Source organism: Lissotriton helveticus, chromosome 2_1 (assembly GCF_964261635.1).
Source record: "Lissotriton helveticus chromosome 2_1, aLisHel1.1, whole genome shotgun sequence".
Classification (NCBI taxonomy): Eukaryota; Metazoa; Chordata; class Amphibia; order Caudata; family Salamandridae; genus Lissotriton; species Lissotriton helveticus.
The window spans coordinates 1,118,033,711-1,118,047,678 of NC_136059.1; the positions used below are offsets into that span (position 1 = coordinate 1,118,033,711).

The 13,968-nt window shown below is 45.5% G+C and overlaps 1 protein-coding gene across 1 annotated transcript in view; it reads left to right on the plus strand.

Moving 5' to 3' along the window:
• Window positions 1-13,968, plus strand: part of SEC24D (SEC24 homolog D, COPII component) — a 425,192-nt gene that overhangs the window by 262,020 nt on the left and 149,204 nt on the right. The window lies entirely within an intron of this gene.

Genomic DNA, 13,968 nt, shown 5'->3' on the forward strand with positions numbered 1-13,968 from the left:
CACCAAACCACCTGCTTACGACTTGATACTATGTACTTATTGCTACTCTGTGTTACATTGTATATTTGATAGGTCAAAACTCATATTTTCTGGCACAAATACAATTGAAAATCTCTCTTTATGACCCTCCAAATATATTTTTCACTAAGATTTACACAGGACACACTTCTCCAAGCTGGCATATGCATACCGGTGTGGTGAGGACACCTTTTCCCTACCTTAGCTGTGAGGGCAGTTGAAGGCAGCCTGCATGGAATTGTGGGGGCTTTCAGCTCTCTCTGCAGATGACCACCTTCACAGTACCAAAGGGTCTTTGGCAGATGCGCGGAATCCATAGGATCTTCTGTGTGTGAATGTACTCCTTCCAACCTTACAGACGCTCCAAGGGCATGATGGATTGAATAGGTTACATGATAGTAATTCATAAATTTACCATTACGAACTCCAGTCCAAGGTTTTTAGAATATAATATATCTTTTTGTTGAGGTGGCGTCAGTGAGCCAGTACTGTACAGTATTTCTCTGATAATCTAATACATGCGGAAGAGGGCAAATTAGTCACTCAGTACTGACTATTATGCAATGTGCTTCACACACTGTTATTCAGCATGTCTCTTTTTGACGCACTAGGATGAAAATATTGCAATTAAGAATGCATCACTGTTACTATTCAATTCAACTCCTGAATGGGGCAATTTTCCAACTAATAAATCAGTATGAAATTCACTTCCAGCTGGATGCCCGTGGCACACAGATTTACATTTGCATGGAAAAGGCCACGGTGGAAAGGACTAAAAAAACAAGTGTGACACCACCAGCAACCTAGACCACTGGGTGAAAGAGTCCCGCTTTGCCTCAATAAACCGAAACTGAAATCTTAATGCTAGAAGCAATAGGTCATTCTGCTCCTCCCTGTGACTTCTCCCTTAATGTAGTGGCTGCTTCATCATTACTTGGGGTTAAGAATCTGGGAAACAAACCTCTTTGATGCACATCTTTCATGCCAATGCTCAGTGGGTTATTATGCAACTCTCAATACTCTGGAAAATGTGTTCTTTCCTACAAACTTCACACGAGAGTTGAACTAACAATCTTGGGGCATCTAGTCTATTTCAGTGTGCTCTTTTCGGGCATCTTAAGAATCTGGACGCTGTTAAAGACTTCAACTTTAGGCCACCAGAGATTGCCTGAACCTAAGGAGATAGAACCACATGAAACTTGGGCTGAAAGCACTCCGTTTGCTCCCAGTGTATTCCAGGATGAAATTCACAGTGCTGTGTATTATCCACAAGGCATACTGAAGACGGGTTGCCATAACTATGAAGGCAGGGTCTTGCCACTACATCCTTCCATCAGGATCCTCCATTCAGCATTCATGCAATTGATTCCCTAACAACCATTCTATCAATTGAAACATGGCATCCTGCCTCTCTGCTCGCAAGTCCCTAAACTCTATTTCTGGTAGGGAGCCCAAGAATTCCAAACTATAGGAAACTCCTTAAAATGTAGATATTAAAGAGTTTATTTGGCTGGCTTCTATCCCTGTGCATTTGATCAAAGAATGTCAGTTTGAGTGTAGTCCATATCCTGCTGGACTCTTAGCTGTCATTATTATTCGGTATTGTGTACTTTTTTCCTGTTTACCTCACCACTGGATATTAATGCAAGAGGACACACTCCGCTGTACAAAACATAAAAGTATACATTACAAAAAAGAAACAGCGAAACCAAACATACACCCCAATGAGTATGTGACTCACCTCCCCCTAAGAAGTAACAAAAGTTTCCCACACAAATATCCCACAGAAAATCCAATGCTTGGAGTATTACACTCCAATGGTGTGCAACATCACCGCTCCCGCTGTTTCTACAAAGCATTCTTCATCACTAGGAAAAAGTTAATCGGAACTGTGGGTTGCACCACCATGCTCAAGGTGCAAAGAATAATTTGGTCCATCCAATGTTGTTTACTATTAAGATTCTTTATTCTTCTTTTTTGATTAAAAAAAACACCAAGCAGCTAATGTGTTTCGTCCCATTTCAGAGGACTTCATAAGGGCTCATTAGTTAATGAGTTTCATATTTTTGACTCTGTTTTGAAATATAATTACGCTGTGAAGTTCAAGCTGTCTGTAGCTCCTTAATCGGACTGTACCCTTTTATATCCAAGGTCAGTCAAAAGTAATTGGCTTATGTGCCTTGGGAATTTTCAAACTCAGGACACCAGCAATCTGCGTCTTAGTCCAAGCTCGGACTAAGACGCAGATTCCTGGCGTCCTGACTTTGAAAACTCCAATGGCACATAAGCCAATTACTTTTGACTTACCTTTGATATAAAAGGGTACAGTACAATTGCAGAGCTACAGACAGCTTGAACTTCACAGCGTAACTATATTTCAAAACAGAGTCAAAAAGATGAAACTCATATTAACTAATGAGCCCTGATGAAGTCCTCTGAAATGGGATGAAACGCGTTGGCGGATTTTTTTAAATCAAAAAAGAAGAATAAAGAACCTTAACAGTAAACAATATTAGATGGACCAAATTATTATTTGGATCTTGAGGTTGGTGGTGCAACCCAAAGTTGTGAAAAACATAAAAGTATACAAAATTAAATTAGGCTAACTCAAATTAATCAAAGCAGATTGGCAACAGACCCTGTGTTATGATTTTTGATGCAATACGATATTAAGTTTTCCTCTCCCTTACATTGAAAAATGATTCACGTTTTGATGCTGCATGGGGCAGTCTGACACCCCCTAAATGTTGGTGCTTGAAGAAGTGTCTTGCTGTGTCCTGCTCAACTAACATACGATTTGACATAAAATCTCATCGTGCATCTTTCGATCACTTGGGCATTGATGAGACATTGATGACAGTAACAAGTACAAAATCGGCCTATAGCATCCTAAATCCTTCCCAGAACGTGGCTCTACAAATTCTTATCTTTTGTAACCTATCCCATAATTCCACTGCAAGTACATCTGAACTAAATTTAGGATTAGCTAGTACTTGCATTGAAGCTTAAAACAAAAAGTAGTTTCTGAAGTACACACTCATATTTGTAGATCCTAGCTTCCATCGAAGATTGTTGATGTATGGGAGGGCAATCACAAATGTCTGTTTCCAGTTTCCTCCTGTACAAACCTTCCTACCTCTGTAATGGTAGCAGCCGTGTTGTGCTTGGTGGGAGGCTTAATTACGTTCTGATACAACTGTATATTTGAGATTTATATGGAAATAACTGTTTACACAACAATGTTCTCCTTTTCCATGTGCACGTATAAGTATTGAGGGTCTTTTTGGAAAACCTCAGAAGGTGCAGTCCCCAGCAAGTCAGTCTTGGGGTTATCCCTTGAGAGGAAGTGATTTCTAAAGCAGTCTCTTTTTCTGTAACTTTACCTGCTACGTTTGCAGTGCGCAAATGCCAGGGACGAAAATCTCCTTTGAACCTTTATTGTATGCTTTGTTTTTTGATTGTTTCCTTGATCCTACTACGTAAGTATGTGGTCAAGAAATGTTACTCTAGTCGTCATTCTTGTTGCATTGCTCCTATCCCATGACCCAACATTATAGCGTATGTAGCAGCTTTTGTTACCATAAACAAAGGTCTTTCTGAGACTAAAGATCATCACAGAACCAATCAAGAGGTACTGTTTTTTTTTAACCCAGAGTCATCACATTCGCAAAAGAGATGACTCACTTAAGAAGATATTGATGTAGGAAATTAGGGACATACAACAAGGCATTACCATGGACCTCAGAAATTGCCCTCAGTCATCTTACCAGTAAGTGAAAGGACTGTTTTTTTAATCTTCAGAAGAAGAGTACTTTTAATTTCCTCCAGGTAGACACCGTTCACATATTTTATATACTTTGCACTCTCCACATTGCATGTTCCACTTATGTTGCCGTTTTAGTGTTTCCACTAGCAGTTCAGGAACATGCTGATTTGCTCTCTGCTTTAAATAGTTCACTCAGTACACAAGTCTTGCCAAGGCTTCTGAAACTTTATATTCTGACTCGTTACTGAAAAATGTCAGTCTGAACAATGTGTGCCCCACTGTAGGCTTTCCTTGATATTCTATAAACAGAAAAAAAGACAGATTTGAATTTGTTTAAGCATTTTGATTTTGACTTTCTTCTGCACTGTCTCAGATTGGTTTCTTCCTAAGGCTTAGTCGGGACTTGGCACCTTTGGAAGGCCAGTGAAGGTGCTTTGTATTTCTGAACCTGCTAGGCTATTCTATGATATTCACTTCTTTTTTTTTTTTTTTAACCTTTTTATGTATAACATTTTGGTAAATCGTCATAATAAGCGCCATCACATTTGCACCTTTATCACACATTATTACACATGAGGATACAGGAAAAACATTCTGTACATAACTTAACCAGCCCTCTTTTTGTTACGACAGACCACCCGGCAAGCAACGGGATCATACATCATTGTTCATCTGCGTCTGAGTTGTACATTTAATGAAACATTTTCATTGCAGTTACCACATAGACGCTGGGTCTTCCCTATAACGCGATACTCTTTAGGTATGTGTTAAAAGGCAGCCAGCCTGCATCAAATGTATGAACCCCATCATGTTGGATAACTGATAATGTCTCAGTTGCGTAGATAGTCCAGGTCATGCTTTACGGCATATGTTATGGTGGGGCAGACTGTTGTTTCCGAACCTCTGCCATTGCAAGCCTGGACGCCAGTAATAAATGTAAAATCAATTTACCAGTTGGGGTAGTAGATGGTTAGATGCTGTGTACGGTTCCCCCACCACCCTGCAGGTCGCAGAGCAGCACCGCTTAGGGCTGTTGGGGCAGTGTGATCCCCACTATATTCCTAATATGAAATACAATTTATTTCCAATACATCTGGGAATGCTCACCAGTCCACCACATATGGGAGAAGGCTACTGCTTTCACCACAATTCTTCCAGCATGTCTCGGGGCTACAGAACATGGCATGCGAAGTACTGGGAGACAAATTTAATCAAATCATTAGTTTGTACTCACTTTCCGTGTGTTGTACACGTATAGATGATTTAGCTGCTCCATGCAATTTTTTATCCCAGGTGCCCTCCGCTATCGCTACCCCTAGATCACTGTCCCATTGAAGTGCATAATTATGCCTGGGCTTCAGTTGTAAGTCACTTACGTGGCACTGAAGCCAGGCAATCTCTTTTCGGGTTTGTTTATTCAAGAACACGGCATCCAGGGATTTCTAGGTCTCGACTATTCGATTCCGCAAGGAATGAATATGTCGAGAATTATAGGGTTGGATCAGGAAAGCTAAACCAGGCGTCGGATTTCGACGATTGCATGTGTCCATGCACGCGCTTCCATCCGCCTGCCTCGCATCATTGCCACCAGCAGCTTCACTTCGATCCGATCCGCCCCCTGCTGCACGCGCTTTCCATCCGCCTGCCTCGCGCATCCACATCAAAGCCATCTGTTGCTTCCCCAGCGTGCTCGGCCTCACTTCTCCACTTCTCCTCCCCCTCCTAATTTCATCCCTGCCGTTCACACTTCTTGGCCGTGCTTCAAAGGGATCCGCTCCCCCGCCCCTAAAAGCTTCTTTCAGCGATGTCACCAGCAACATATATCTCGATAGATGAGCAATTTTTAAATAATACATAATACTTGTTTTGGTTTGATTTCATGGTTTTCCCCCAATTTTGCTTCTGTAACTGTCATTTTTTATTTACAAGTACTTCTGTTTGTGGGTGTGCAGCTGCACACTTTTTGTCAGCATGGCATACGACGCGCTACATGTTTGGCTTAAATCACCTTATCTCACGTGCTCTGACAGCCCCCAATTTGGCTTCTGTTACTGTAATGTTTTATTTACAATGAGCACTTCTGTTTGCGAGTGTGCCGCCTCGTGCCTTTTATCAACATGGCAGGTTCCGCGCTTCACGTTTCGTGTACATCACCCAACTCCCCATGCCGTCCCCCACCAACTCCCACAGGTCACTGCTGCTCCAACACCCTGTAAATCTTTTTTTATCCTAGTTATTTAACTGTTGAACATATCCGCCACGTGCTTCTTCTCTTTGCAAGCACATACTACTCCATTCTTGTTAAGTTTTCATTTATGTCATTTGTTTAACTTCAATTGTTAAGCATGTAATCAACAAAAGTATCAACGTGCACTAAACTGTGCTTGCGTACTGTGTCGCTTCAGGAAACCGCAGACATACTAGAGCCAGGCAAAATGTCCACAGCGACTTCAGTCTTAATTGTCAAATGGATTATTTGCCACTTTTATGTGCACAGGCTCTGTTGCACTCGTGACCTCGCTAATCAGCCTCTGTTCGTGTTTATTTTCTCTGTGGAAGTTTCTGAATAAGCTGCGCTTAGCACCCTCCTCCCACCCCGTGATTTAACTCAACACCCCCACCGTGCTTCGATGTCTTTGCCACCTTCCTCCCTCATGTTTTAATTTTTTACATGCACTCTTATTCACTGCATGTCTCTGCAGTCCCTCTCCTTCACCCCAACTTTTTCTTACAACTGATATGCCTGCTGATATGTTGGCTGTTTTCGCAGTGTTTCTGCCTGTAGCCCCACAAGGTAGCATCAGCGTGACCAAAAACCACAGAGCAGTGCAGGACCTACAAACTTGACTGTGTTGTACTTATCGTGCGTGTTTGAGTAAGCATTTCTCCAGCTCTCTTTTTGTCTAGGTTTTGTTTAAAGCAGCCTCCTGCCTCTGTGTCTGCATGCTGACTCCTCCCCCCATTGTTTATCTGCAAATCTGCATGTGTGGCTCTTTGCATCTGTGTGTACGTGTCGGTATGTCTTGTGTTCTCTGCATTACCATTATGTTTCGTTTGCATATCTCCTCATCCATGTGGCAGTCTGCGGATAGGTGTGCATGGTTGCCTCTGCATGTCTGTGCGCATGTATGTCTCTGTGAACGTCTGTCCTCAAACAAGACTGCGTGTTTCTATCTTCCCTTTTTATTAAATACATGCTGAAGTCTTTGTGTGCATGTCTAGATGTTTTCCTATACTTGTCTGTGTGATGTTTAATTAAAAATGTTCCTCTATAGCTATCAGCCTGTCCATATTGGTTTGTCCTTATTACTCTGTGACTGTCTGACTGTAGTTGTGTACTTGTCTCCATATGTGTGCTGCTTTTTACATTCCTTTGCGCTGCATTCGTGTGGTGTGGTGTATTTTGTGTATGTTTGCGACTCTGTGTGTGTGTGTGCACTTGTTTTACTCTGTGAACTCGTGAGACTGCGAGTCACAATCACTGACAGTTTGCACGTTTTCTCTTTGCACAAATCGTGTTCCACAGTGTAACTGTTCACACTGTGCACACGTTTGCCGTAGAGCCCTTTTACGACCTCCTGATGGACGACAATCAAATCCCACTCCTGACCGCCATAAATAATATCCTTTTCCAAATAACTAATGAGTTTATCACACGGCAAACAGTGCGCTACAAGAGGCCCAATGCTGTCAGCTGCTTAATTGTGTCACCACAAAAGGCCGCATGAAGGGGCCATGGTAAAATAATCACATCACAGTGGCCATTTCGTTAGGGAGACGGAAACCACCAAAGAGCAAAATATCATTGTAGGAGAGTGGGGTCTGCAATCCTATGGTCACCCCAGATCTTTGCTTTTTGCTTCACTGGTTTACGACTTTCCCTGGCTGTGGGCCTGCTAATCAGACCCACAGCCTAGCTGTTCTCTCTCTAAATTGACAACCATGTACCTTAGGTGCATTTACCAATTGGTACTGGGCCACCTTATCAGTCCCTGTACAGTATACCTTGGGTATCCAGGGCATAGGTGTACCCAGGGCCTACCAGGGGCTGAAGCATGTATTATGCCACCCCTGGCTGGCCAACTAAACAGACACAACTGGCTGCACGACAGCTGGGGGCAAGGTGGTGTAATCACCCTTTGCTTTAGATATAGTTCCCTATATCTAAACCTAAAATGGACACATATATTCCTATCAGTCACTCCTATGGAAGGCCTTATCAATCCTGAAGGCAGAGTGCTTGGAATTATGTGAGATGGTTCTCTGGCATGAGCTGAGCCCGTTTGCAGCTTGCGGAACCAAGTCCTAATAGCTGTTCCATGATAACGCTATACCATATACTCTTAAGTGCATTATAATCCTCGCGGTTAAATGCCAACTCTGGTATAACATTATCAAAACATGTCGAGTAAGGTGTCATACGATTTGGAATACTACCCCCTCGCCAATTCTGGCGACGGGGGTAGCATTCCAACCTTCTAGAGGGACACGACATGTATGTAACTGAGAACCCCGGTTAAAGTTAACTCGAGCCTTGGCATCACAAAATGGATGCTGCCAGCATAGACACAAGTCTGACCTCCTGCTGCTGGGAGTCCTTCCAGCGAGGGTGGCTTGGACAAAGGGTTTCCTGCCTTGGGAGGTGCTAGCACCACCCCAGACAGGATTTTGTGTATTGGGTAGGATAGGCCTGAAAGGAATGAGACATGCCCGGGGCACACAAGGTGTCCTGTGCATACACCGGTTCAAACCAGTTGCTGGGGCATCCCTGCTCCAGCTCTGGCGGGAAACCGGACAAAGGATAGGGGGTGTAGCCACCCCCCTTCCTGGTCCCACCCAGGGGAAGGGACCTAGTCAGTAGTGCAGCCCCCTTTAGCAGGATAAAGGTAGGAGCTGGTCCCATTCCAAATTAGATTATCCTGAACTATTCAACAAGAAGAAACTCTGGCCTTCGACGTTCTGCTCCACAGAAGACTGAAGAATCTCCCTTGTGGGCAAGGAGTGTCCACCCTGCACAAGCAGGCACCATCAAGCGTCCAGCGGCTTCCCTTTGTCGCCTTCCCTCGAGGATCCAGACTTCAGAGCCCGACGAGACCCGGATTCCCAGACCTCTCCGACCTCAACCCACATCTGCAGCAAAGCTGAGACCCGTGGGTGCGACGAGACACGTGGGACCGGCCATCTTGGAAGAAACTGCACTTCGCTTCCAGCACGACTCCCGAGATAAACTCGACCAAGTGCTTTGGGGACTGAGAAGCCCCAGCCCCGAGCAGCCCCTGCACCGAAGATCAGCCCTCCAGCATCCACGAGATCTGCGTGGGGCCCTTCTGCTTGTTTGCTGCTCGACGCATTGTCTGGTCACTTGCCGGCTGGCTAGTGGCCTCCTAGACGACGAACTTTGAAATCTTTGCTGCTGGTCTGGTTGCTCCAGACTGGCCCTTGCTCCCTTCCAAAAGAGGGGCACCCCGGGCTCTCCTAGTCCGCACCAGACGCTTTCTTCACTCACCGCGTGGGTTGCCTTTGCCAAGGCCTGTTGACGCCGATTCCGGATCCAACACCGCCGACAGCGAGAGCCTGCGTGGGACAGCTCGTGCCTCCATCCTGGTCATCGAAGACACCTCCTGGTCCACGTGGCTGCAGAGTCAAGCGTCCACTCTTCACCTGATCGGGACGACGACATCTGGTTCCTTCCTGGTTCCACTCCAGTCACTGGCTAGTGACTGTGAACATTGTCCCCTCTGCTTTCAGGTCTCCTTCACCAATCCACCCTTGGATTGCACCGGACATCTTTCTCCTGGTCGCCTGCAGCATCTTTTCTTTCAGGCTCCATTGACTTCAACGCGAGAACCCGATGCACTTTGACACCTATGCACCCGCGGCCCGTGGGTGAGGTAACGAGAGCATTGCGGTGCTCAAGGGTAGTTTAACTGTCCTAGTGTCCAGTTCCACAGTCGTTTTAGTCCTACCTAGTCAGGATTGTCCGTACTCACCTTTAACTTGACCTGTACTGTCCATAGACGTTGTTACGCATCTCGCGTGTGAGTTCACACTCTGCACACGCGTTCCGTGGGCCTCCTATTACTTACCTAGTGTTAGTGTAGCGTGGTCCCAACGATTCTACAGCCTCTGGACAGCTCCATTCCTTATATTGACTTTCACATTCCACTTACTTAGTATAGGGTTTGTCGTGCCCCTAGGGCACCATTGTAATTTTGTGCAACTTATCGTATTTTTCGTAAGAGATTGTCATGTGCTTAGCCCTCTGACCTCATAAAGAGTTCAGAGGTGTTTGTTATTAATAAATATACTGTTTATTTTCATAACAACCTGTGTGGTGTCCTTTCATCTGGTATTCAAGGGGTTATATTGTGGTAAAACAGCTGGCTTAACATGCCAAAAGAGTTTAGCCGAAGACTGCTTTGTCCATGCTACCATTAGGATAGCTGGTGTATAAGGTTGACTTACAACCAATCACCATAAGGGTTGTTTGGACTGATACAAGGTGATCACTAGAACTAGTGAGCATCATATATCAGGCCAACTTCTCACATTGGTGTGCAGCGGTTGGGATTTGAGCTTGCTGTTGTTTTTACCACGTATAATCTTGAAATATCATTTGAAAGATCACATAAGGTACTATAGGTACATATAACAAGCTTAGAAATACTCTGAGTTCTACTGAACCAGCTGTTGTAGTAGAAAGGGCCTAGCACACCCTGACTACAACTCTTAGCAAGGGATCAGTAGGAAAACCCATAGTGTAGGTAAGTCCATCACTTGCACTACACTAGAAAGCATGTCTACCCATGGAGAGACTTCAGAGACTCCCCTAGTGGTTAGTGACCCTCCACAGGTCCTTTCCAGATATGCAGCTCTCAGTTTCCAGGAGATGAGACAATTGTGTACCTCCAGGAAATTGAAACAGGGTTCTAACCCTACCACTCCTTTTCTGTTAGGTCTCTTAGAGACATATGATGCAAGAAAGGCTGCTAACCCAGACCTCTCTAATCCAGATAGGAGCATGCCCCCCTTAGAAGGTACACCTGGTGATCCAGACTCCAACCTCCCTGAAACAGATGATGTAGCTGAGGAAGAGGAAGAAGAGGAAGAGTCCTCTGGGGATGAGGCAGACAAGGGTCCTGAGGTAGTCAGCAGACTCACCAGGGCCAACTTAGACCTACATGGGGAAGGATCTGGGGGACCCCCAGTACTGACCCTGAGCAGGCCTAACTATGGAGTTAGAAGAGATAGATCTCATTCTAGAGGCTCCAATAGATCTGTGCACTCTCATGCATCTGCTCAGAGGAGAATGACTTCCCCTCAGAGGAGAGAGCATGAAGCAAAGATGAGACAGGCTAATCTGAGGATCCAAAGGGAAGAACTTGCCCTTGCCAAAGAAAAGCTTGCCTTTGCTAGAGAGCAACAGTTGAGTGGGATAGTTCCCACTGGTGGCAGCAATATCCCTAGGGATAGAGGCAGGAATTTTGATAACAGAAACCTGAGCAAAATAGTGCCCTCCTATAAGACAGGAGATGATATCCACAAGTGGATGACTGCTCTGGAGAGAGCCTGCAAAGTACAGCAGGTACCCCAGGGTCAGTGGGCAGCTATATTGTGGCTCTCCTTTGAAGGTAAAGGAGAGACAAGCTCCTCACTGTTAGAGATGAGGATGCTAATGATTACCAAGTCTTGAAAAATGCACTGATTGATGGGTTTGGCTTAACCACTGAACAGTACAGGTTAATGTTCAGGGATACCCAGAAAACTCAGGCTCAAGATTGGACTGACTTTGTGGATTGTGCCACTAAGGCTTTGGAGGGCTGGTTACTGAGAAGTAAAGTTACTGATTACACAGGATTGTATAATTTAATTATGAGAGAGCAAATCTTAAATAATTGTCAGAACCAGTTGTTGCATCAGCACTTGATTGACTCAGATCTGACCTCTCCCCAAGAATTGGGAAAGAAGGCAGACAGATGGGTCAGGACAAGGGTCAAGCAGCAGAACCAGAACCAGGGTGGTGGCCAGAAGAAAGCAGACCAGAAGGGTAATGAGAATAAGCAAAATGGCCAGAAGTCTTCAACAGGGCCCCAACAACCTAAGGAGGGTGGGTCCCAAACTTCCCAAAAGAAGAAGAATGATGGTCCTAAGAAACCATGGTGCCAATACTGTAAAAGTAAGACTCACTGGTTTAGTGATTGCACCAAGAAAGGCCAAACTCCTACCACTACTGTCCCTAAGACACCTGCACCCCCTAGTACAGTTAGTAGTGGTAGTGTACCTCCCAAGGCTATAGTTGGGTTAACCCTGGGAACTGAGGCGGGTTCTGACTTAGTTAGAATTCCTACTCAGGCAGTTCTTGTTTGTACTAGGGACATGGATATGACCCCTACTGTAAGTCCTAGTACTCTAGGCAAATACAGACAAACGCCTTTAATAAATGGAAAGATGGCTCAGGCCTACAGGGACACATGTGCCAGTGTCACTATGGTGACACCAACATCTGTGGACCCTGACCAGATCATGCTAGGTTCAGACTACCTAGTGACCAATGCTAGCAATGTCACTACCAATCACAGTATGGCAGTTGTTAATTTCTCCTGGGGAGGGGTAACTGGCCTCAAAAGGGTTGTAGTTAGTTCAGACCTCCCAGTAGATTGTCTTTTGGGCAATGATTTGGAATCCTCACTGTGGTCAGATGTGGAGTACAGGACTCATGTAGAAATGCTAGGTCTCTCCTCACATGTCCTTGCTGTGACTAGGTCACAGGCCAAGAAATGCCCAGCTGAACTAGTGCTGGATCCTGGAAGAATGGACCAGACACTACCCAAGAGAAAGAGCAGTGGGGGTAAGGTTGACCCTTCCCCCCTGCCTCAGGTTGAGGATCAGCCCTCTCAGGAGGCTGACCCCAAGACCCCAGAAGGAACTGTCCTAGAAGAGCTTGAGCCTGAACAGGTTGAGTTTCTTGGGACAGGGGGACCTTCCAGGGCAGACTTGAGGCAGGCACAGTTAGACTGTTCCTCTCTTGAACCCCTCAGACAGCAGGCTGCTGCTGAGGCTGCAGGGAATGCTACAGGTGCCCATAAGGTATATTGGGATGATGGACTCCTATACTCTGAGGCAAGAGACCCCAAACCTGGTTCTACCAGGAGGCTGGTCATCCCCTTGTCTCTTAGAGGTTTCCTTCTCACCTTAGCCCATGAGATTCCCCTTGCAGGTCACTTAGGCCAGAACAAGACTTGGGACAGGCTTGCCCCACACTTTCACTGGCCTCATATGTCTGAGGACACCAAAGAGTTTTGTCGCTCATGTGTCACCTGCCAAGCCAGTGGCAAATCAGGTGGCACAACAAAGGCCCCCCTTATACCACTACCTGTGGTGGGGGTTCCTTTTGAAAGAGTGGGGATTGACATTGTTGGACCAATGGACCCCCCAACAGCATCTGGGCACAGATTTATACTGGTGGTAGTGGATCACGCCACCAGGTATCCAGAAGCTATTCCTCTTAGGACCACTACAGCTCCTGTTGTGGCCAGGGCCCTGCTTGGAGTTTTCTCCAGAGTGGGGTTTCCTAAGGAGGTTGTCTCTGACAGAGGTGCAAACTTCATGTCAGGATACTTGACTGCTATGTGGAAGGAGTGTGGGGTAAATTACAAATTTACCACACCCTATCACCCACAGTGCAATGGGCTTGTTGAAAGATTCAACAAGACCCTCAAAGGGATGATAAAAGGGTTACCTGAAAAGCTTAGGCGAAGATGGGACATCCTTTTACCCTGCCTTCTGTTTGCTTACAGAGAGGTCCCACAGAAGGGGGTTGGTTACAGCCCTTTTGAGCTTTTATTTGGACATCCTGTAAGAGGACCCCTATGTCTTGTGAAGGAAGGATGGGAGTTACCTCTCAAAAAGCCTAAACTTGACATAGTGGACTATGTACTTGGTCTCCGCTCCAGGATGGCAGAGTACATGGAGAAGGCATCCAAAAACCTTGAGGCCAGCCAAGAACTTCAAAAAGCTTGGCATGACCAAAAGGCTGTCCTAACTGTTTATCATGCAGGACAGAAGGTGTGGGTGTTGGAGCCAGTGGCCCCAGCAGCTCTCCAAGACAAATGGTCTGGACCCCATACCATCATTGAGCAAAAGGGAGAAGTCACCTACTTGGTGGACATGGGAACTCCCAGGAG